This window comes from Artemia sp. Qi Xiang Cuo, chromosome 11 (genome assembly GCF_049724085.1).
Source record: "Artemia sp. Qi Xiang Cuo chromosome 11, ASM4972408v1, whole genome shotgun sequence".
NCBI lineage: Eukaryota > Metazoa > Arthropoda > Branchiopoda > Anostraca > Artemiidae > Artemia > Artemia sp. Qi Xiang Cuo.
The window spans coordinates 69,141,284-69,167,577 of NC_142804.1; the positions used below are offsets into that span (position 1 = coordinate 69,141,284).

At 35.5% G+C, this 26,294-nt stretch overlaps 1 protein-coding gene across 5 annotated transcripts in view; it reads left to right on the forward strand.

Moving 5' to 3' along the window:
- The first annotated feature begins 1,754 nt into the window (after window positions 1–1,754).
- Window positions 1,755–26,294, forward strand: part of LOC148947283 (uncharacterized) — a 39,915-nt gene continuing 15,375 nt past the window's right edge. Inside the window, exon 1 of one of the 5 annotated variants that reach the window (XM_089096987.1) lies at window positions 1,755–1,830. The gene's annotated coding sequence lies outside the window, so the exon portion shown is untranslated. Of the gene's footprint in view, window positions 1,831–8,914; window positions 9,134–13,668; window positions 13,803–24,249; window positions 24,271–26,294 lie in introns of those variants that run through there. The other 4 variants (XM_089096988.1, XM_089096992.1, XM_089096986.1 and 1 more) reach the window with 4 other exon arrangements.

Here is a 26,294-nt window from a genome sequence, read left to right on the forward strand (position 1 = left end):
ACATTTCAAGCTCCTATCTACAAAAATGTGGAATTTTCCATTTTTTGCCAGAAGAAAGATCACGGATGCGTGTTTATTTATTTTTTTTTGTTTTTTTTTTCTTTTCCCCAGGGGTGATCGTATCGACCCAGTGGTCCTAGAATATCGTGATAGGGCTCATTGAAACGGAAATTAAAAGTTCTAGTGCCCTTTTTAAGTGACCAAAAAATGTAGGGCAACTAGGCCCCCTCCCACGCTAATTTTTTCCCAAAGTCATCCGATCAAAATTTTGAGATAGCCATTTTCTTCAGCATGGTCGAAAATATTATAACTATGTCTTTTAGGATGACTCAATCCCTCGAAGCCCCCAGGAGGAGGGTTGAAATTTATGAACTTTACCCAATGTTAACATATAGTATTGGTTATTGGGACCCGGCTCAATGGTAACCGAAACTCTAGAAAACGGAATTTTGATACCAATAGATACATCAAAAGAATTGGATTATAATGCTGATTTCAAATATATAAGTTTCGTCAAGTTTAATCTTACCCATCAAAAGTTACGTGCCTGAGAAAATTTGGCAGATTTTCGAAAAAAGGAGGAATGACCCCCTAAAAGCTATAGAACCTTAATTAAAATCACACCATCATATTCCGCGTATCAGAGAACTCTACTGTAGAGGTTTCAAGCTCCTATCTACAAAAATGTGGAATTTTGCATTTTTTTGCCAGAAGAAAGATCACGGGTGCGTGTTTATTTCTTTTTTTTCCCAGGGGTGATCGTATCGACCCAGTTGTCCTAGAATATCGTGGGAGGGCTCATTGGAATGGAAATTAAAAGTTCTAGTGCCCTTTTAAAGTGACCAAAAAAATGGAGGGCAACTAGGCCCCCTCCCACGCTCATTTTTTCCCTGATCAAAATACGAACTTTCGCTTAAAGAGCAAGGTATTGACTAGGGGGCTAACCCCCTAATATACGTATTAAAAATATATGAATATAGAAGTTCGTTACGTAAATTAATTCGTAAGTTACGTATATTTATTACTAATAAAAACGTTCCTAAATAAAATGAAACAAGTTTCGAGAAAGCCATTGAACCAAATAAAAGTAAATTAATATGAAAATTTTGTTTTAATTATTCATTTACTGTGAGCCAAGATCAAAACCCGCATTTATTCAAAAACGTTCAAAAATGAAATAAAAAAACATGTTTTTTTTACTGAAACATGTTACTGAAAGTAAGGAGTGACATTAAGACTTAAAACGAACAAAAATTATTCCGTATATGAAAGGGGCTGTCCCCTCCTCAACGCCTTGCTCTTTACGCTAAAGTTTGACTTTCTCACAACTCTATTTTTTTAAACAGTAATGAACTTTAGCGTAATGAGCGAGGCTTTGAGGAGGGGACAGCCCCTTTCATATACGGAATAATTTCTGTTCGTTTTAAGTTTTAATGTCGCTCCTTACTTTCAGTTAATTTTTTTTTTTTTTTTTTATTTAATCTATCAATAAAAACCGAACTTAACTAGTCAATAATTAAGAAGCATTGTTTTAAACGTCAAAAGAGCACATTTTGGTACAAGTAAATGGTCCTAAGTTGCAAAATAAGTCGTCTTGAACAAATGCTATTAAAAGTCGGCATAATGAGACTTTACCAGTGATTTGGAAAAAGTTAGAAAATGGGGGAACCTGTAGGGATTTGGTATTGAAAAATAGGGGATTTTCCACCAGCCTTTTAGGGATTTCAAAAAATATGAAGTGGAAACACTGAGCATGGCACCTCTCATAAATTTTATTGCAAATTTGGAAAAAAAAGTGAGGATAAAGGTTCTCCCCCTAGGAAACATGTGGTACTGGTGTATTAAATATACACTTTTATATACAGCTATAGAAGTCAACTTTCGTTAATGCTAATGGAATAAGGATATAATAGCCTAGTTTAGAAACAAATTTGGGCTATAGGCTAGGCTATATTTGCACATTAGGGGGGGGGGGGGTAAAGCATAGTGTACCGGGAGTAAAACACGATATATTTGAAATACCAAAATAAAGTTCCTTCTTTAATTCGGACTCTATAATTAATCTAAATCTAGTTTCAAAAAGGGAAAAACTTTTAATCGGCAAAGAGAAGAAATTGCAGTCTTTGGATTTCGCTAAGACAGTGAGCAATAAGAAAAGTGCTACGCACAATATTTCTAAGGACGTTTAAACGATAAGAACCGTGTGAACGCCTAAATCATCAAAAATATTTAAGACGTATTATTGGACGAGGGTTCGCGTCCTTGGGCCACGTAAGCCAATGGCAGGCAGTCCCTAGAGCGCAGGACGAAAGAACTGCGTTTGGGAGTGGGGTAAATGTGTTTTTTAATTTGAATATGAAGTCAGACTTAAAACGATTAGTACCGCAAATAATTTCGGTCACCATTATTGTCATTGAAGTGACCCGTTGCTGTACAACTAAGCATGTAAGTTCAATAAATCTATTGTCTTTCTTATCTCTGTTTATTCCATTTTATATGTCTGTATTTAGCATATATAGCTAATTAGTTTGCCATATCGTGTGCCAAGAAAAAATTCTATTGCTACAAATGACGCGAGTCGGAAATTTGAGGAAAACTGCGAACTAGTTAGGCTATTAAAACTTTGTGCTTTAAATTTAATTATTGGAAAGATACAGACATATAAGTAAATTAATTAGGCCTATATCCGCTAGGCTGCGATAGGAAACCCCTTATATCTCATAGGAGATAATAGCCTCCCCCAAATTAGGCTAAGTAAAATAATAAATTTATTTTAAGTTGATATAAACGCAAAAAAAAAATATTGAAATATTGTAACAGAAATGGCTTTGTCAAAGGAGGAAGGTAAATGGACTTCGCTTTTAGCTGCTCTCGAATTAGCAAAACTTCGAGCAGCTTTGCTTGAACTTTGGCTATTAGAAATAAATTTGTATCCCCTCAAAGAGTTGGGTACAATAGAAAAAATGGAGAAAAGGTTCAATGAAGAATTGTAAAATGAGAAAAAAAAAATTAAAAAAAAAATAGTATTCAGTTTTTAACAAGTAGAAGCAAGTGTATAACTAGTAATTTTTTTAGTGTTAGTAATAAATACAATGTAGTAGTGCCGTATATTACTAAATAATAAACTATTTGTACCGTGAATTGAAAGAATAAAATAAAAGAAAGAAAAACAAAATCTAGCTGGACCGATGAAACGTTGGTAGAAACAGAAGAATTTTAGGCATAATAGTGGGTCTGCAAATGGGGTCTGTTATATTCCACCCCTGTTTCTTTTCCTTTCAGATAAATGACCTATTTTCGTTTCTTTAATTACATTTGTGACCCTTTTGGAAGAATACAAGTAAGGTATTTTCTACAAACTGTGTAGTATTTTCCGTAACCCAGGCAGGGTAGGACTAGAGCTACAAGGTACCGTCATTATTATATTGACAGGGAGGGTTATTACCTCCAAGGAGAGAGTAGAAATTTTCTAGCCGTAACCCAAGGCGGGTACATTTGGCTTTAGAAAGTGGCCATTTGACCACTCGATCGCGTTACCATACCCTGAGACAGGGTATACTGTAAATAGGGTAGTACCAAACCCGATATTTGCAGAACCGTTGGGGTAAGAGCGGGAATCTCACTAACATTAGGGCCGACAAGGGTTTCTCCCATTCGAGTAAGTGGCATAGCAATCTTTTTGCGTCATTCGAGTAAGTGGCATAACAATCTTTTTGCGTCATTCGAGTAAGTGGCATAGCAATCTTTTGCGTCATTTTTTGCCTTTAAAATTAGTGACCCTGCACATACACCCCAATAAGTGGTGCCAGCAGTAGCTAGCACTACGAACATTGGCGGCAGCGGCATAAGCACACATGCTAGAAAGCTTAGCAAAAGTCGCCGAAGGAAGCAAAAAAAAAAGAAGAGTTATTACCCAGCTGTGACTGGAACTCTGCATGAGGCGAGAAATTCGGCGAAAGAAACCGTTAATCACAGAAAATTGAGGCATAGGGATAGGTCTTAAAAGGGTCTCCTTTACCTACACAGATGACCTTCACGTGAATAATGGTGTTAGAAAAAATTCAAATTCTGAAGTAGCTCCGCAAAATGAGTGAACAAGAAAATTTGAATTTTGAACCATGGCTGCTTTAGAGCCATGTAGATGTAAAACAAGCCAGTGGACATGCTTGTTTACAAAGAATAATTAAAAATGCATGAATATATTTTTTTGGGTCGAGTGTCATTTGTATTGCTGGGGTCGACTCCCCTCGCACACGTTAGGTCCCCTAGTGGATAAATATCCGCGTTATTTGCGCTTATTAATTTTATGGGTTATTTGTAATGATGGCAAATATCAGACTTAATTTATTGCTTTTTTTATAAACAGATATCATTCAACACAATTAAGAAAGGGCGTCAAAAGTCTGCCCATTGTTCTTAAAAACTGCTTATTTGAAAATGTCAATTTTCTTTTTATGTTGTTCTATTTATTTAAGAGCGAGAGAGAATGAGCATATGTAGGTTTTATTTTTGTAGCTAGACATAAGACATACCTTAGTACTTCAGTTTAATTAAATCTACGTTCAATGTTTTGTTACAACAATCATCCTTGATTGCTATACTTCGCGCACCTTAGACTAAATTAGTCTATGTTACTAAGGATTTGATTAAGTTTTAGATGTTTTATTTTTGTTAGTGTTATTTCTATGCCCTTTCAAAGGATAATAGAAAGGTTGGAAAAGAAAATAACCAAAGGTAGGAAGCTCGTGGTCTACTGAGAACGACAAACGGTGTTGGACCACGTCTTGTGGGAAGCCCGGGGAGGAATTCAAGGCCCATGATTGTTTTCTGTAGTTTTTTTTTAAACGACCGTAGGAAGGGATATTTTTCAGTCCTTCAAGTACAAGAAATTAGTATTTTTATGCCAATCAGGGCCAATCAAAACAATACTTAAAGGTTGAATAGAAACTTCAGTGAGCTAAGTTTTCGTTTTTTGGATCAGAATGCTTTGAAAGAGAAACAGAGAGTTTACTTTCTTATAGCTCCGAGGCGAAAGAAAAAAAAAAGAAGAGAAAAGTGTTTCAATTTCATTAGTTTATACCTATGACGTATACAATAACAGAGAGATCACTGTTCTATAGTTCTGTGACAAAAATGTTCTTTAATTTCATTGGTTTATCTATTGCATATCTTGTTCTCTAATTTTTGTCACATATTCTCGCAAGTCAGTCCCGTTATATCTTACCAATGATAACTCAGGTTCCTCTCGTATTTTCTATTAAAAATTGACCCCGTTCCCAACAAAGATGGATATTATAAAAAAAAAAAACAAAAAATTATAAGTACATAAGCATTTAATTTTATGAAACATTTTATTTTAGTGCAGATTATAATTATTTTAGGCCTACCAGTGTCATTAAGTGCCGCAAGTTTGCTTATTCATGTGTTTCTTACCCGAGAAATATAATATTTCTTACTCGAGTAATATATATACTAATAGCCAACTATTGGTAACTATAACCAAACAACCTATTGGTACGTTTATATGTAGAATTTCACGGTGGATGTGGAATTATATACCAATATTAATATGGAAAATTTTAAAACCATTTGAACAGTTAAGATACATGGATTGAAACCCTGTGAATGTCCAAGGGCGACTACGTAAAACACACACGGAATTCCCTATGACTGCGAAGGTGTCTTACACTTAACAGATTCTAATAAGACTTTAATATAATATTTATTTATTTAGTGCTGAAGGATTTGCTCAAACAATAGCCTTCTAAAAAGATATTGATGTCAGTTCTTCATTAAGCTTATATTCTTTGCCAAGCATTAACTGGAATCTACGGAGGCAAGCTTGGAAATCCTGCATCTAATGACCTTATTCGAAAAGCGAATATGAGGCACCAATGTTGACTTGCAATTACGGAAAAATGCTGAGGTTAAACCCGGAGCCACATGAAAACGTCTAAGCCAAGAAATAGGGAAGACATCAGAAAACTAGTGGGTATAGAGGTCTCCACTAGTCCATGCTATGTCTTGTTCCCTCATTGTAGTATCGTTTGCGTAAAACCGGGTGGTTATGACGCTGCAACATGCGTTTCTTATACGGCACGGACTTGCGTGAACAATGCAGGCATGAAAAAATATTGTAAAAATCAGACCTCAAACTTAATACTATATGTTAAATTATTTTGATTTAATATTGATGGGGTCGTTACCAGAGCAAATTTGAAGACATGTCCTTTTTATATTTCCAGTTTGAATAACAGCTTCAATGTATTTATGTAAGTATTTCCAATATACTAGAAATAATAAAAAAGTTATTGCTTTAATTATGGTATGATTACTTGATTCAAATAAAATGTGATTCTGAAGCGTTGTTTTTATTACAGGAAAGTAAATAAACACTTTGGTCATTGAGTATTACAATAAGCTGCCCAGTACAGATACGACCCAGTAGCATCTATTTTCATCATATCTCAACCAGCGAAGAGTACTCACCATAACTTCAGGCAATTTCCATCCCAGCTTCGTCTATGAAAACTACAGTTACCTTCGACCGTCGTTTCTTCGACTATGAACCATATTATGTATCAGGTAACACTATATTTGAACCTCAGTATCAAGTGCTCTAACGAAGTATATAATCAGATAAAAGCTGAGAAACCCATCGGTCAGTAAAAGATATAAATACGTAGATATCGCTGTTGATACTCACTATGGACCCCAGAATAATTTAACATTATAGTGATGATATTTGAAGCTAAACGATATTAAACTATATTTAAAGTTAAATGACACTTAAAGACATTTGAAGATTTTAGAAGACGAAATTAAAGACAATTTGAAGTTTAATTCTGAGAACTCCATCGATCAGCACATAATAAACGATATTCGAAGTTGAAAGATACTTAAAGACATTTGAAGATATTTGAAGCAGAAATTAAAGACAATTTGAACTTTAACTCTGAGAACACCATCGAGAAGTACAAGACAGACGATATTTAACGATATTCGAAGTTGAAAGATACTTAAAGACATTTGAAGATATTTGAAGCAGAAATTAAAGACAATTTGAACTTTAACTCTGAGAACACCATCGAGCAGTACAAGATAAACGATATTTAACGATATTCGAAGTTAGATGATAGTTGAAGAGGTTCGAAGTTTAATTTAAATAAAATATATTAAGATAGTCACTATAGTATGACTACAACCCGTTTATAAAGTAAAAAATTAAAAATTTTACGCTATAATAAATTCTATATATGCCAAAAAAATCCTAAAAAATTATATGCTGAGAAAAAAAACACCAACACCTGTAGTGGGAAGAATCATTTCCCAGTTGACTATTAGAACGATATTTAACGGTCATTTCCCAGTTGACTATTAGGGAAAACTTACCGTGTAAAGACAACTAGACTCAAACTGTTCCATGAAGAAACCATAGCGTAAGTGCTTCGAAATTTTTGCCAGGACAAAAGGAGTGAAGGACCGTAATTTACAACAGAAGGGTGTAGTACACTAAGGACACGAAAGGTGATGAATAGATGTGAAGCCACATGTGTTACTTCCTAACAGCTTTGACAATGCAAAAATCTCAATAGTGAAAGTGTTTTAATGTCATCAGTGAATATGTTGAACCAAATATTGTATGTTATAAATCATTCATGTATGTACCACAATTATAATTTGTTTTAATATTATTATTTTATTAATTTAACTTTGTTTATATATTATGTTGTACTTCATATATACAGCAAAAAAAAAAAAAAGAGAACTAATTTAAAAGTATAATAGTCCCAACCTTATTGGAAAATTAAAAGTAATAAGTTTTATATATAGAAAAAGAAAAAAAAAATCTTTAGTATAGTAGCTAACCTAGAACCAAAAATAATCTTAGTCCGGGAGATGAATTTTAGATAGGGATGTAGAATAAAATAATAAAAATAATTGAAAAATTTTAAAACTCCTGATGGGCAGTAACTAATGACGGGGCGTCATTATTTCATGGGAAGGGTGATATGTACCGGGAGTAAAACACAATGTATTTGAAATACCAAAATAAAGTTCCTTCTTCAATTCAGACACTATAATTAATCTAAATCTAGTTTCAAAAAGGGAAAAGCTTTTAATCGGCAAAGAAAAGAAATTGCAGTCTTTGGATTTCGCTAAGACAGTGAGCAATAAGAAAAGTGCTACGCACAATATTTCTAAGGACGTTTAAAAGATAAGAACCGTGTGAACGCCTAAATCATCAAAAATATTTAAGACGTATTACTGGACGAGGGTTCGCGTCCTTGGGCCACGTAAGCCAATGGCAGGCAGTCCCTATAGCGCAGGACGAAAGAACTGCGTTTGGGAGTGGGGTAAATGTGCCTTTTAATTTTAATCTCTATCCAGATTTGAAGCGATTAGTACCTTAGAACTAGAGAGATTCAGACGAATTTATTGTATTTTGGTCACCGTTATTGTCATAGAAGTGAATTGTTCCTGTGCGACCAAGCATGTAAGTTCAATAAATCTATTGTCTTTTTATATGTGTTTGTTTCTCTTATATGTCTGAGTCTAGTCCGATAATAGGTAACTAGTTCGCCAGTCTCCATGGTAAATGCTCCCAAAGGAACCTGATCTCCAGATAGGTCAAGAAAGAAGAAGCCACATTTGTATATCTACATGTTCAATTTTCCCTCATTGATTGAGAGCGGCGCTAGCCTAGTGACACAATCTCCAGCGCTATAAGTGGCGCTATAGGAGAAATCTCTATCGCCACGAGCAAACCTTTTCTATTACTACAAATAATTCTTCAATGGTACAATAGCATATATTAAATGCATAACCTAACCTAGGTACCTTTTCCTCCCATAAATCCCAAAAAACAACAGTTTAAATATTGTAAATGCAACAAAGACTAGGCCTACTCTTTGCATTCCAGTGGTCTCTTGAAATAACCAGTTTTGTGGGTTTTGTCTGCCATTTGTATATAAAAGTGTAAATTTAATGCACTTGTGCCAAATATGTTAACTAGGATCATTTTGCATATCATGCAAAATGCATTCAGCCAAACACTTGGGAAACTATTGGTTTCACCATTGGCCTGCAATTCTGGAGGACTTGTTGGTCATATATCAATATTTATGACATGGTAGGTATTTGTTTAGCCTTGTGACACCTGATAAGGAGACATGTTAAGAAAACAATTCTTACTTTAAAATATGTATAATGATCCTAGTTCTTATATTATCCAATGGGGGAACCTTTATCATCAAGTCTTTCCTCTAAAAATCCTCGGTAAAATTCTACTTTAGTTACTTTTGGCTATCTTGGAAAGGGGTTGGGTTAGGAAAATGAAACTTTCAGGGATGGATGTACATGCTAAGGTTTGTCCTGGGAAGGTACTTTGAAGTACCTACCTCCACTCACCCTCCCTCTATATAATGGTAAATTACTGCACATTACTAGGCCTAGTTGTTTTTAACTCATATTTCATCCTATATTACTATCATAAATATAAATCACTGCTTACCTTACACAACTTCTGCTTTTAACCTTGTTCATTAAAATATATTCAAAAATCCTATTTAAATCATAAGTCATTTAATTTTCATCCCATGCCGACTTTCTTTATGGTATATGAAACTAGGTTTGTTGTGATGTCACACTTGTCTTATCAGAAACCCTTACCCTTAAGGGTAGCAGGCACATGCCAAACAACTCTGTTGATAAGACCATTTAAACTGTATTAATTAGGGAAAGGATTTGACAAGAGAGACCAGTAAAATAACCCAATCCTTTTTAGAGGACAAATTATGTCATGGGAAGATGTTTTTGAAATTCCCCTTCCATCCAAACTTAAAATTTTTTCTACTTTAGAAGCTTTTAAAATATTTTTAAAGTACTAAAACATACAGTGCTAAAACATCAGAATCGAATTCAGAGGACACATAATATAAAAGAACGATTTTTGTGAACTCCCCCATCCCCCCACCCTCAATATGTTCCAAAATTCTATTTTAGTAGCTTTTTAAATATTTCTAAAGTACTAAAAGATACAGTGCTAAAAAATATCAGAATCGACTTCAGAGGAAACGTTATATCACGGGAAGATTTTTTTGAAATCCCCCCGCCCCCCCCTCTCAAAATTTTTCAAAATTCTACTTTAGTAGCGTTTAAAATATTTCTAAAGCACTAATAGATAGAGTGTTAAAACATCAGAATCGACTAGGATATTTACATCTGTTAAGAAGCAACTATTTCAAATGCAGGAAAAATGCATACTAAGTTGACCTATCTTTCCAATATATTTATAACCTAATTCACTGTTATCTTTGTTCAACTATTCCTGCTGTTTAACAATGAAACAATTAATTAAAGCCGCAATAGATATTACGAGTTACAGCTTCAGTCTGTAAATGACAATTACTGAGATATATCTTGCAATTTTAGTGAAATAAATTCCTGTGGTGGTATTGTTCAATTTTCTACTGTTGAGGCAGTCTTAGAGTTGTATTATAACCATGGCATGTTATTGAGAAGCAGGAATTGCGATATTTGTGGCCAGATTTGCGTAAAATATAGAAATTCGTTCTGTTGCCAGAAGTCTAGGCTTATACCTATCGGAGGTGGCCATGAATATTCTCAGGTAAAGTGTAATTTTTCAAAATCGATCGATGACAAAACATGGAGGGCTCGTTCACACCTTTCTGAGCTAGAAAATTTCCGTTTTTTGATGATTTGGCTTCAAATACCGCCTCCAAGGGAGGATTTCATGATCAACAATGTTACTTGTTGTAAACAAACTTTTGTGGATTGGAGCCAGTTCTACAGAGGTTTGTATGTACATATGTCATTCAAACTTTGCTCCTTTGGGAGGAGAAGGAGTCATTGTTGATATAGATGAAGCCCAATTTGGGAAGCGTAAATATAATAGTGGTCGGATTGTCAAGGGTAAATGGGTATTTGGTGGAATAGAGCGAGGAACTAGTAATTCATTCATGGTTTCTGTGCTGGATAGAAGTAGTGCCACGTTGTTGGGAATTATCCAAAACCGAATCCTGCCAGGGACAACAATTATCAGCGACTGTTGGAGGGGATTTTCAAAACCTCTTCCCGTGATATACCGTGTCCTCTGAAGTCGATTCTGATGTTTTTAACACTATCTATTAGTGCTTTAGAAATATTTAAAAAACTTCTAAAGTTGAATTTTAGAAAATTTTGAGTTTGGGGGGAAGGGGGATTTTCAAAACCTCTTCCCGTGATATACCGAGTCCTCTGAAGTCGATTCTGATGTTTTTAGCACTATCTATCAGTGCTTTGGAAAGATTTTAAAAGCTTCTAAAGTAGAATTTTAGAAAATTTTGAGTTTGGGGGGAAGGGGGATTTAAAAAACTTCTTCCTGTGATATACAGTGTCCTCTGAAGTCAATTCTGATGTTTTTAACACTCTATCTATTAGTGCTTTAGAAATATTTTAAAAGCTTCTAAAGTAGAATTTTGGAAAATTTTGAGTTTAGGGGGAAGGGGGATTTCAAAAACATCTTCCCATGATATAATTTGTCCTCTAAAGATGATTGTGATGTTTGTAGCGCTCTATGTCTTAGCGCTTTAGAAATATTTAAAAAAGCTTCTAAAGTATAAATTTGGAAAATTTTGAGTTTGAGGGGAAAGGGGATTTTAAATACATCTTCCTGTGAGAAAACGTGTCCTCTGAAGTCAATTCTGATGTTTTTAGCGCTATATCTCTTAGTCCTTTAGAAATATTTAAAAAGCTCCTAAAGTAGAATTTTAGAAAATTTTGAGTTTGGGGGGACGGGGGATTTAAAAAACATCTTCCCATAACAATTTATCCTCTACAGTTGATTCCAATGTTTGTAGCACTCTATGTCTTAGCACTTTAGAAATATTTAGAAAGCTTCTAAAGTAGAATTTTAGAAAATTTTGAGTTTGGGGGGAAGGGGGATTTTCAAAACCTCTTCCCGTGATATACCGTGTCCTCTGACGTCGATTGTGATGTTTTTATCTCTCTATCTTTTAGTTATTTAGAAATATTTAAAAAACTTCAAAACTAAAATTTTGGAAAATTTTGAGTTTGGGGGGAAGGGGGATTTCAAGAACATCTTCCCATAAAGTAATTTGTCCTCTAAAGTTGATTCTGATGTTTGTAGCGCTCTATTTCTGAGCGCTGTACAAATATTTAAAAAAGCTTCTAAAACAAAGATTTAGAAAATATTGAGTTTGGGGGGAAGGGGGATTTTAAGAATATCTTCCTTTGATATAATATGTCCTCTGAAGTCGATTCTGAAGTTTTTATCACTCTATCATTAAGTGCTTTAGAAATATTTTAAAAGCTTCTAAAGTAGAATTTTAGAAAATTTTGAGTTTGGGGGAAAGGGGGATTTCAAAAACATCTTCCCATAACATAATTTATCCTCTACAGTTGAAATATTTAAAAAAAACTTTGAAAGTAAAATTTTGGAAAATTTTGAGTTTGGGGGAAGGGGGATTTCAAAAACATCTTCCCATGACATAAATTGTCTTCTAAAGTTGACTCTGATGTCTGTAGCGCTCTATGTCATAGCGCTATAGAAATATTTAAAATATTTTACAAGCTTCTAAAGTAGAACTTTGAAAAATTTTTAGTGGGGGGGGCCCGGGGAGGTCACACACATCGTCCTGTGACATAATGTGTCCTCTGAAGTCAATTCTGATGTTTTTAGCACTGTATCTTTTAGTACTTTAGAAATATTTTAAAAGCTTCTAAAGTAGAATTTTAGAAAATTTTAAGTTTGGATGGAAGGGGAATTTCAAAAACATCTTCCCATGACATAATTTGTCCTCTAAAAAGGATTGTGTTATTTTTACTGGTCTCTCTTGTCAAATCCTTTCCCTAATTAATACAGTTTAAATGGTCTTATCAACAGAGTTGTTTGGCATGTGCCTGCTACCTTTAAGGGTAAGGGTTTCTGATAAGACAAGTGTGACATCACAACAAACCTGGTTTCATATACCATAAAGAAAGTCGGCATGGGTAGAAAATTAAATGGATTATGATTTAAATATGATTTTTGAATATATTTTAATGAACAAGGTTAAAAGCAGAAGTTGTGTAAGGTAAGCAGTGATTTATATTTATGATAGTAATATAGGATGAAATATAAGTTAAAAACAACTAGTAATGTGCAGTAATTTACCATTATATAGAGGGGGGGGGATGAGTGGAGGTAGGTACTTCAAAGTACCTTCCCGGGACAAACCTTAGTATGTACATCCATCCCTGAAAGTTTCATTTTCCTAACCCAACCTCTTTCCAAGATAGCCAAAAGTAACTAAAGTAGAATTTTACCAAATCCTCAAAAGAGAAAAAGTTTCCAAATATCACCACGTTTTTAATTCAATGATGAAGTATTTTTAAATTGCCGCCTAATAAGTTCTTTTATATATAGCGTTCATGCGGGTCTTTTTAATATTTTTTTTTTTTAAAGAGCAGTGGCAAAGGGCGAATAGCAGTGGCGTAAATACAAAATATTAATAGCAGTGGTTACGTTAGGTTACAAAAGATGCACTGAATTTCTATAATTTCAATTTACCACTACTTTTTCTTTAAACATTTTTGACACACGTGCTAAACTCTATCTATAAAACAACTTATTTGGCAGGAGTTTACAGCAGCAATTTCAAAAGACTTAAGCATTGAATTTTCAACGTGGTGATATTTGGAAAATTTTTCTCTTTTGAGGATTTTTATAGGAAAGACTTGATGATAAAGGTTCTCCTGTTGTATAATATAAGAACTAGGATCATTATACATATTTTAAAGTAAGAATTGTTTTCTTAACATGTCTCCTTATCAGGTGTCACAAGGCTAAATAAATACCACATGGTATTCCACCTTTTGACCACAAGCAGCCAAGCCTATTAGGTCAATATCTACCAAATCATATTATTGAGGTAGGACTAAAGTGAATACATCATCTGATGCCTTTTTTTATGCTGATTACAAATGTAATAAGCATTTCTATCAGAAATGAATTTCAGCCCCCCCCCCCCATATATGCGAATTCAGGGTTAGGTTAGGTATAGCCTATATAGGGGGGGGCTGAAATTTCCGATAGAAATGCTTATTATATTCGTAATCAGCATAAAAAAGGCATCAAATAGTGTATTCACTATATTCCTAACTCAATAATATGATTTGGTAGATATTGACTGCCTATTAGGCTTAGGTTTCACTTGTTTGCTGCCTGTAAGTCCAGCCAAATTCAGTCCCAGATTTTATAAACAAGTCCAGTGAACATTGTCCGTCACGTGTCAACCCAACATCAATCCAATATTTCAATCCCTTAATTCTATGACTATCTACCTTAGTTCCGCCCTAGGAATGACTTATGGATAGATGATAGATAGACTTATCTATCAACAAATGAAATGACATCATTTTTATACAATCCTAAAATGGGCTTATCCCAGATTTGCCTTTCAATAACTTGGACTGTCTGTCTTGGCTTTTTCTATAATTAGCCTTGTCTTGATGCCTGCAAAATTGCCTAGGCTACTTGATTTTAATTCTCCCCCTTGAAAATATGTTAACTAGGATCATTTTGTATATAATAAAGTAAGAATTGCTTTATTGACAGGTCTCCTTATGCAATGGACTACTTGTACACTTACACCTTAGCCTAGTCCTAATTATCTAAAACCATGTGTTAAGCATTTAGGCTATAATTTATCACAATTATTACCCATCCCGCTATGCTATTAACGATTGTGACAAAAGAGATGGGTTTTGTGTGCTTCACAATGCTGGAGAGGTATCTCAGCACGTAACTGTATACTGTTTTGACCCAATTTGGACCACTGTTCCCATTTTTTCACTGATAATTTTTCCCAAATTTGTGTTGTAAGATATTGGGAAAAAATCACCTCAACAGGAAAAATTAGAAAAAAAACAGGAAAAATTTGGACAAAAAATTAAGAAACAGTGAAATTTTCTCAAAGTTCTACAACAAAAATTTGCCAAGTTTTGACCCAATTTAAACCTTCATATTCAATGGACCAACTGAAAACTTATCTAGGTGAACAAGGGTTGGATTTTTCCATATGGTTTTCCTATGGAAAATCCCATGCATCTGATTCCAGCATAGAATCAATTTTTATAAAGAGTAGGATATTATTATATTGAAAAATTGTTTGTTCTATGTTATTATTATGCTGGAAAATTAGTTGTTCTATTTTGGAATGTAGCCTATTTATTACAAGTTTCACTAATTTGCTGTAGTCATTTGCCTATTAGCCTACCTCTTTGAAGAATAGGCCAGTTAGGATTCAATATCCTACAACTCAAGATAATGAATATTGTGGTAGAAAACTTGCTTGAGTGTGGTGTGTTAGTGGCATTTGATTTATTGCCATCATTCTGAACTTTTTTGGCTATATATTCATTTATTTAGTTTTGATATTTGACCATAACAAGATAGCCTTGCTAAAAAAAAGCCTAACATTCAATTCAAAATTTGGGAAAATTAGGAGTAGCTTAAATTGATAAATTTCTAGGTGGCACTGTAATTTAGCCAGGATGAAGTGAAATCATCTGTAAAGTTTTTGCAGTTCATTTTATTGCCTTACAAATAAAGTGAGCATACAACTTGATGCCTAATTTGTTAAAATTATACTTTAGCTACTTTTGGCTATCTTGGAAAGGGGTTAGGCTAGGAAAATGAAATTTGCAGGAATGGGTCTACAGGCTAAAGTATATCCTGGGAAGGTAGGCCTATTTTAAAGTGCCTTTCTCCACTCTTTCTCCCTCTAGACAGTCCTGACCTTTAAAAATTCATGTGTTGTCAAAGCAAAACCTTGCAAAATAGATCTTCTGCTTAAATGAAGTACAACAAAATTGTTTTTAGCTTCACAACTTTGCTTAATCCCAATTTATAAGGTTTTAAAGATATGCAAATACATTTCCTAAATTTTGAAGAAAAAAGAAATTGATATGGCTTAAAATTCTAGTCAAATATAAAGAATTGTGTTTTTGGAACTAAAGCCAGAGAAAAAAAATTGATATCTGAAAATGAAGGGAAAATGTTTTGTCAAAATATCAATAGGTAGGCCTATAGACCTGTCATGTAGGCAAATTTCAGGACCCTCTAGAGGGAGAAGGAATGGAGTTACCTTAAATTACCTTAAATCACAGCTTGGAGTGAAATAAGGACTTTCGATCCTGTTGAATCACTCCTTATGATGACTGTTGTAGTTGGTTAAGTTCTGGTGGAAGATTCTGGTGCTTCCCAGTCAAACTTCCATGGTGTATCTTTCCACTCAGCATCCAGATGGCGTTTGAAAGCATCTGTTGATTCAGCAGCCACAGTGTCCTCCTTGAGGTTATTCCAGAGGTTCTCGATCCGATTCGAGAAAAAATTGCATCTTGCTCCAGTTGTAGCGTGATGTTTGCGGATTTGTCTAGGGTGTCCTTGTGTTTTGTGGGAGGTGTCAATCTCCACGATCTCATTTTCTTGATTGGTTGAGAGGATTTTGTGCGCCTGGATCATGTCTCCCCGTTTCCGTCTATATACTAAGGAGGGGAGGTTGAGTTCCTTCAGCCGTTCACTGTATGTCTTGTTTTCCATGCCGACAATCATCTTAGTGGCCCTTCGTTGGATTTGCTCAAGAACTGCCTTGTCCTTTTTGAATCGAGGGGTGGCCAGTATCCAGTGCTTCCACTTTGTTCCTACTAGATTTCTGTTCCGTCTTTTTGAAAATCCTGAAAATTCCGACACCCGACCACAGAAAATCCGACTATTTTTCCGACACCGTGGTTGTCCAAAATCCGACAAATGTCCGACCCGAACCGAAAAATCTGACAAAAGTCCGACTACAAGAATGAAACTTCTCATTTTCTACACTATTTATAGACCTTCAGAACGGCTCAAAATGGTTTCTCAAACGTCTTCTTCTGCAAATGATTTTGGCAATTTCAGCTTGCTGTTGTGTTAGGCTGAAAAGGATGCAGTGAGTCGCCTTTGAGTTCCCCGATCCGATCCCGCTGCTCCCGCTTTCATACTTTTGGCCTTTCTTTTAGCACGCAGCCGCACTAGAAATTCCTTGCGCTGACGACGCAGCTATTTGCGATTCAGACGCCGTGGACCATTAGCCAAGACACTATGTTTTCGAAACGCCGTCAACCACTTCAAGAAGAAAAATAAGTTGCAACAAATTCAGAATTTCGACGAAAAACCAAAATTGTGAACCAAAATCCGTCTTCTGGGCGTAAAAAAGCCTCTTTATTTTGTTTTCCATACTATTTTAACTTCTGCTTTGCCTTTTTTCAATCGGATCAAATGGCCGAGAGCAACTTCTACTTCTTCTTGGGCTGCTGTGTGGCGATCTTGACCACGTTCTAGACAGTGTTATACCTTATTGGCCTAATGGTCCAGTCCAGTACAAGCTCTCTACGAAGGTGACGAACGCGATGACGATTTCAAAAATGCTTAGCTACTCATGAGTATTCATTAATTGGAAAACTTGTATCACAAATCAGACTATTAATGTAAACAAGTATGGCAGTCTTTGGCCATAGTTTCGCATATTCAAAAGAAGAAAAAAAACAAAAAAAAACGCTGTAGCTGCCGCCTTGTAGATTGCATAAGTCCATAGGACTATGCCCAAACGAGCGATGTAAACCTGATTGTAGAAGCATAAGAAAATGTATCTCTTTTCCGCTCTCAAGATCAGCCGGGCGATTTTCGCCGTGTAAGAGACATCCGAAATAGTGGAAAAGTAATGCAAAAAAGGGGTTTTCGATTTTTGTTTTCTTTTAGGACAGATACTTACAGCTTAAACATTCACTTATGCTCCTTACCCTCTTACGTCTTTCATCTGCACCTAACTTAAACTAAAGCTGCAGTTCCACTAGACTGAACGCACTCGTCTGCCGTCGCGTTTGCTCTAACACACTTGAGTCGTTTCAAGAGGGGAGCATCGACCTCTAAGTCGCGGGATACCTGTTTATTTTTTTTCATGCCAGACTTGGCCTGCATAATAGAGGTAAGGGTCACACTTTTGAGCACATTCCTTTGATCTGTTTTCACGTATTTAAACGTATAAAAGAACCGCTCTAAAACTGCGTTCTAAAACGGCAAGTTCAAAATTTGGTGCAAAACCCCCCCCCCCCTATGTTGAGGAATCTCGGCGTACCAGTTGGCGTCTTCAAAGAAGCCATATGGAGCCAGAAACCCCAGACGTCTGTCACATCTGGAAGATCAAAGATCAGTAGACTCCGCCATTCTTCTATAATTTTTCGTGCATCCCACGATGAAGCCTTATACCGCTGAAGGATCTTTTGGAGAAGAGTGACAGCACCGATATCCAAAGCTTACACAGGGTCAAGTATTTCGCACAATGTAAACAGTTCATCTTCAAATGAAAATCGCTGCTTCATTTGCTTCACCGCCTCTACATACAACTTCCGAGCACATTCATAGATGACTTTCACTTCACGTTCATCTGCTTTTGTACTCGGGTTTGATTGCAAGGTCTGAAGAGACTCGTGAGCTGCAACTCCCAAGTACACATCTTCCACTGCAAAGTATTCACTTGCGTTGTCGGGGTCAAGATTCAAAGGCGAGGTTGATCTGACGTACCTGGTCTTCATGGAATTCATGACCAGTTTTCTCAAGAGTATTTCCACCTCTAACTTTATTTTGTGGAAAAACGGTTTTTCACTTTGGAAAAGAAGATTAAAATCTGTAAACAGCTCCTGTACATTGATCTGGAACTCAAGCTGAAACCGAAGCAGTGGATTCTTTAGGGCTTGCCATGCCCTGTCGTTTGTGTGAGTGGGATCTTCAGCTACTACTAACTGAAAGTAGCTACAAAGTGCATCCCAATTCTTCAATAGTCGCTGAGCGCACATCCGAAGTGATAGCCAACCTGTCTGACCTGGGGCAAGCACATTCAGGAATGGGGTGTCAGTAAATAGCTGATTTAGTTCAAACTCAGAGCGCCTTTTTGGCACTCATGTTGAAGTGATTGTATACAGTCCGACATAGATCTTCCAGTTGCTTTGGCAATTGTTTGAAAGCATAAGAAGCCACCAAATCAATAGAATGGCTGCTGCGCTTGACACACATCACAGATGGGAATTTTTCTTTGATTCTGCTGACAACGGAGTTCTCACACCCAAACATAGTATTGGAAGTGTCTGCACAGAACCCAACCCAGTTCTCCGTAGGTATCTTTTTTATCTTCAAGAACTTTGCATAGCAGATTGAAAATAGTTTCCGCCTTCCCGTCGGAAAACTCAACCATATCTAGAAGGTCGACTTCTACGTCGAAATCCTTATTGCAGAACAAAACTGCAATTGCAAGTTGTTTTTTTACTGCCACATCAGTTGTTTCATCAAAAATGATTGAAAAAGGCGTGAATCTCAACTGATCACACAGAATTTCATTGTAGTGCGGTCCTAATGCCTGTCTGATCACATTTGTCACATTTTGCTTGCCCAGCCTAATTTTTCCAACAACAGCCTTGTGTGGCAAACTTTTCAGAAAAGGTACAAGAGTTTCTATAAATGATAAAGGCAGATTGTTTTCGACAATGAAAGCAGCCAACTTGGCCTTTAGGCTTTCTTCTTCGTTTTTGTCTGTAGTAAGGACATGATCAATCCTTGTAGTGAGCTTTCTTGAAGCCTCTAATTTCCTTATACTTTTACTGTGCTTCGCACTCTTTGCATGTTTTCGGAGTTCGGATTTACCACAACACAAGGACTGACTGCAGCGCGAACAGAAAGCCTTTTCATCAGAAGACTTGTCCTTTGCAAGCCACCCTTTAAATTCAGGGACATTCAGCCAGCTGTGTCTTAATTTGGCTTTTTTCTCTGAGCCTTATTTCTTGGGAAGGATCTTTTTTCTTCTCCCTTTCTTTTCCGCCTTTCTTCCCCACTAAGATATTCAATGTCAGTTTCAGAAGATGATGAGCTGTCCGACATGATGGTACTTCCTGCAAGCAGACTTGATAAGTAAAATGTAATAAGTGTATTAGCCTACAGCAATGGATCTATAAAGTATACTTTACTTCAAAAACAAAGAAATTCACTGTCTCTTAACTGTTGAAAGCTGGTCTTCTTAAATCAGAATGTCATTTTAACAGAAATATTAGCAAAAGATGAACCTGTGAAGCACATTGAATAATTGTGTAGATGATGTTGAATTAATCTCCTAGATGATAGGTTTGCTGTTTCCAATACTGTTTGACTTAATAATTGTAGCTTTCTTGATCTAAATAGTATAAAAAATAAAAGAAAAAACGAATGTGAATTATGTAGCCTATGACACTTTTTGATATATTAAAACAAAACTAATCTATGACACAGGCTACACCAACCTGAAAAAGCCTGTGTAAATCTACTGTACGATAGTCAGAGTAGCCTTAAAGGAAATTGAAACCCTCTTAACCTTTTAAACCTTCCTTGTAGGATACCCTAGTTATAGCCAGTCAGGAACTCTACTCTTTTGAGACTGTCGCGCAATAGAGCCAACTTTGCCTGATAAGCGGATATGCTACTACTTAGTGAATGCCCAAAACGAGATAGAGTCCCGAGAGAGCTAATTTCCACTCAGGAGAAGATCTACCAATTTTTCTCCTAAGTGGAAGTTAGCTGTGCTTGGGAATAATTTCACTTTGGGCATTACTGACAAGAGACAGATTCTCTCATTAGAGGAAGTTGCCTGGGCTGGGTGATGATCGCAAAATAGTAGAGTTCCTGACTGGTTAGCTTTAGCCTACTGCTCAGAGAAACTCTTTTTTTCTCCTTCCATTCCCCCGTTCCAGACACATGCAGCCCATGCAGGGTACATGTAGGCTATCCTGCTTGGTGCAGAATCCATTTATTCTGTCCTGAGTGGCCATAGTGCTGCTCAGGATAGCTACGATGGTTCAAGTGTGCTTCGCAGATCAGTTCTGGACAAATTCTGGGTAATTTCTCTGTTAGAATTAAACTTGACTTCAAGAAGAGTTCCACAATTACCAGTCTTTTACCGATCTATATACCTAGACCCACACCCAACTTGCATTAGTCTTTTGAGTAGGCCATTTTGAGATATTAAAACATTCTGAACCTGTGAAGCACATGGTGTCACTAAACCATGGTGGCCTAGCTCTCCTGTAGGCTACTATCTTGGCAATAGACTTTCTAATCTTATACTGGCATTGGAAAAAAGTCTCACCTTAACTTTCCTCAGATCTTGAAATTAACTGAAATATCAGAGCAGATTGAAGCACAGCATGTGCAAATTTTCCAAAATTGTACCTTGTCAAACTGTCGCCACTGACGTCAATGACGTTCTAAAAATCCCTAATAGAATCGGTCTTCTAATTTTATTAGTTTAAAAATCCTTTTTTACTGGAGTTGGAGACTTCATTAATCTAGAAAAATACACAAATCTGAAAAATATCCGTTTTTTACTGAAAATCTGACAAAATTCCAAAGTCCGACACGATAGTTTTTTGTCTGACAAGAGGGCCGAAAATCCGACAATGTCGGAAAAATCCGACATAGTGGAAGCACTGCCAGTATCATCCCCACCTCCAGTCTAGGTCTTACTAATCCTTTATAGAGTTTGGTGATTACGTGTTTACTCCTACTGGTGATGCTGTGTTTGATGATCCCTAGGGCTCTACTAGCATTGGCTGAGATTGTCTGTGAGTGGGAGCTGAATTTCAACTGGGAGTCAACAATGATGCTAAGATCACTCTCCTCCTGGACAGGCTCAATTGTGTGGTTACTTCCAGAATTTTGGGTCATGAGGTACTGAGGTTTGGGGTTTTTGTGTCCGAAGTGTATGACCTTGCATTTTTCTGCATTGAATTCCAGCAGCCATCTTTTGACCCAGGAGCACATGTGGTTGAGATCAGTTTGGAGGGATTGGATGGAAGAAGAGGTGTTGGCAGGACCTATGAGTTTCGAATCATCCGCATATAGGGTGGTTTTGTTGCTGGTGATGAGGGGAGCTCATTTATGTAGATGTTAAACAGGGTGGGGCCCAGGACGCTGCCCTGGGGAACCCCACTAGTGACTTTGATTTCGTCAGAAAGGACATGGCTGTTTGTTCCAGTTATCACTTTCACTTGCTGTGTTCTGTCCCTCAGAAAGTCCTCTGTCCAACTGACCACTTGTGGACTAACAGATAGAGTAAGTAGCCTGTGAATGAGGTATCGGTGACAAACCTTATCAAATGAACTAGTTAGGTAGTTCAAAATACCTTCCCAGGACATACTTTAGCCTGTAGACCCATCCCTGAAAGTTTCATTTTCCTAACCTAACAGCTTTCCAAGATAGCCAAAAATAGCTAAAGTAGAATTTTACCCCTAATATTATGCTCTTTACAAATATAATAATTGCTTCCATTACAAATTTACCAACCCCTAATTTGCAAATACATACCCTGAATTGCAACCAAACAAAGAAGTTATCAACATTAGTTAAGTTATTGAAAAGTGGTTAAAAGCATATCACTCGTTTGTCAATAAGTTGTTCAAGAGTCACTTGTTCCAAAAATACTTATGTATAACAATTCAAACCTCATTTATTATGCGATTCAAATATAAAAAGTTGTCCTACTGTTTCAAGTTTGTCAAATGCCATCAACAAAAATAGCACTGAATTTGGTAGAATTTACAATTCTTACTTTAAATTATGTATAATGATCCTAGTTAACATATTATCCAAGGGGAGAACCTTTATCCTCAAATCTTTCCTCTTTTTTCCTTCTTTTTTCAACTTAAAAGAAAAGAAATTTTTATTTTTGCATGCTCTCAACGCAATGTGGAGATCTTTTGAACTTGTTGCTATAAATTTGTTTTTATAGATAAAGTTGAGTCCTGTTATTAAGTTCCAGTTTTTAAAACAAAATTTTAAAATACACTTCTATACACATTGTCTTAGAACCTATATACTAACAGAGTATATACCCCCCACCCCCGAGTGTGCAAATATATGCCCAAAATTGAATTCTGAATCTAGATATAACCAAATGAACTTTACCTGAACTGCTAAATATATCCAAATCAGGGTATAAATTTTCACATCATGGGGGTGGGGGTAAAGTTCATCTGTGATGCAAGTGAAGATAATGTTTAGACTCAAAATGTAATTTTCTGTATATATTTGCACACTAGGGGGGTGGGGTATCTATTCTGTTCATATATAGGTTCTAAGATATTCTTCAATATATTTTGGAAGTGTATTTTAAAATCATGTTTCAAAAAATAGAACTGAATAACAGAATTCAACGTCATCTATAAAAACAAACTTGTTTGATAAAGGTTCTCCCCTTTGATAATATGCTAACTAGGATCATTATACAGATTTTAAAGTAAGAATTGTTTTCTTAACATGTCTCTTTATCATAGGCCACAATTGTAAATTTTTACACTGAATATTTTTATTTGAAACTTTGCCATCAACAATTCATGGTATATTCCCATTCAGGGTACATATTTGCACATTAGGGGGGTTGGGATGGGTAAATTTGAGTTTGCAATAGGAGCAATTATTATATTTGTAAAGGGCATAAAAAAGGTATTGAGTGGTATATTGACTTAATTTGTAAGCCAATAATATGAATTACAAAAAATTTACCAAAACATCATTTGGTGCCTTTTTTTATGCTCTTTCATAATACAATAATTGCTTCTGTTGCAAATTGCATTTTGAGCCCTTAAAGGAACCCCAAAGGTATTTCATTTTGTAACCAGACAAAGAAGTTATAACCCAACCTACAAAATACTTGACTTTCAATTCAAACCATTTTCCTATAGTTTAAATTTTTTCAAGTGCGGTCAATAAAAACAGTGCTGAATTTTTTGATTTGAAACTTTGCTGTCAACAATTCAGAGTATATATTTGCAAATTAGGGGGATGGGGTATAGTTTATAGTAAATTTGCAGTGGACCATATAATTTAGCTAGGATGAAAGTGAAAACATAATTTGATGCTTGTTTTATGCTCTTTCATAATGCATATAAAATACCTTTAGGGCCCCTTTAAGGGCTCAAGATGCAATTTGCAACAGAAGCAATTATTGCATTATGAAAGAGCATAAAAAGGCATCAAACGTGGTTTTCAATTTCATCCTGCCAAAACTATAGGGCCACTTATTAAAAATTTACTCTTATTGACACAGAGAAAAGGATAGAGGGCTAAATAGTCTTTACTGGAAGGCTGATAAGTCCAAACATAAGAAGAGAAATGGTTGAAAAATTTCCACAGAAATTGGATTTTGATTAGATAAGGTAAGTTGTTGAACAATAACAGCCACATTACTGAATTACAGGCATCATTATAGTACCATTAAGGCTAATCATAAGTGCCACCTAGATATATATCCTAAAATTACCAACCTAGCTAAGAAATAGACAAAACTTTTAGAGTCAGAATTACATTTTGAATTCAAATAGAACATATAGTCTGTGGTAGAAACAAAGTTTACCTTCACCCCCTTATGTGCTATTTTATAGGCAACCCTGAATTGTAAATGGACATTGAATTCTCCTTGAATTACTATATTATCCAAATTGAATTAATATTGTCCAAACAATGGAAAATTGGGTAATGTTTATATTAATGGAATATTCAGATAGCAAAGAAATAAAACTACCTTAATAGTCAAATTTGCATCCTGAATCCAAATTTAACATTCATTTGCATCAGAAATGAAGTATTCCCCTACCCCTATCTGTACCAATTCAGGGTATATATTTACCATTTAGGTTATATATTAGAGAGGGATGGGAGGGAAGTTAATTTCCGATGCAATTGAATGTTAAATTTGGGTTCAACATACAATTTTGACTATAGAGGTAAGTTTGAACTTTGCCCCCACTCCCTTAATGTGCAAATTACCCTGAATTGGAATGTATAGGGCGGGGGTAAAGTTCATTTCTGACACAAATTAATGTTAAATTTGGATTTGGGGTACAATTCTGAATATAGAGGTAAGTTTATTTCTTTGCTACCTGATTAGTCTGTTGATATAAACATTAGCCTACCGGGAAAAAGCAATTCATATATATAATACAGAATATATATTTACACATTCAGGGGATAGAGTAAAGTTTGTTTCTAATGAAAATGAGTGCTGTATTTTGATTCAGGAAGTAATTCTGACTCTGAAGCTGTGTCTGTCTCTTAGTTAGGTCAGTAATTTCAATGGTAAAATTCTAGTTTAGCTACTTTTCACTATTTCGGAAAGGAATTAGTCTACAGGCTAAAGTATGTCCTGGGAAGATTATTTGAAGTACCTATGTCCACTGCTTCTCCCTCTAGAGGGTCCTAACATTTAATTACCTTTAAAAATTTGTGTGTTATAAAAATGAATCCTTGTAAAATAGATCTTCAGCTCAAATGATGTTCTGCTTAAATAACAGAATTGCATTTTCAGAACTAAAGCCAGAGGAAAAGAAATTGATATCTGAAAATTAAAGTGTATAGGCCTGTTCTTTTATGCTAAGATCCTCCATCTAAGATCTCGCATCTTTCTGCAAAGATTTCTTTTCTTTTAACTCATCTTTGTTCTAAGATCTTACAGCTCACTGATGTTAGCAAAAAGTATGAAAGACGCCATCTTTCTGCCATATAGAACAATGATGAGAGAACTTTGAATTTTGATCCTTTAGGGCCATTCTTTTACTCCTCTTTGTGCTAAGATTAATTTAAAAACACAAAGTTTTCCCAAGGGAAGTAAAGAGCAAAGTTGAAACTTAAAACAAACACAAATTATTACTTCACAGCCTATCTAACATATATAAATAAAACTAATGCAAATAAATCAACTGGTGATATTTCCCTATGTATGTAGGATTACAGAAAACTAGCACTTTACTAAAAACACAAAACAATATAGGACTTTTGGTATGGTAAAAATAAACATTTAAGGGCACTTTTAGCAGTACAAAAGTAAAGCATTTTTAGATTGTGCTTTATTTAATAATTTTTTAGTTTGATTTTGCATTACTTTTGCACAGTGAGCTTAGTTCAAAGATTGACCATCATTTTGGATATGGAAAGACATTTCATGATTATTTTGTAGACGAGTTCCAAGTGAAGGAATCTTATTAGCATTAAAACTACAGACTCACTTTAAAATTTGTATCACAACTTGAAATTCACTGTTTTATAGCAAGAAATAACTGGATCTCTAGAGTCCATAATATGGTTGATATGTTCTTCATTTCGAGTAATACTAGGTGAAACCAAGATGTTACCCGGTAAGTCAATCTATTATTTTTATGGTGTTTAATGACTGTAAACTTATTAT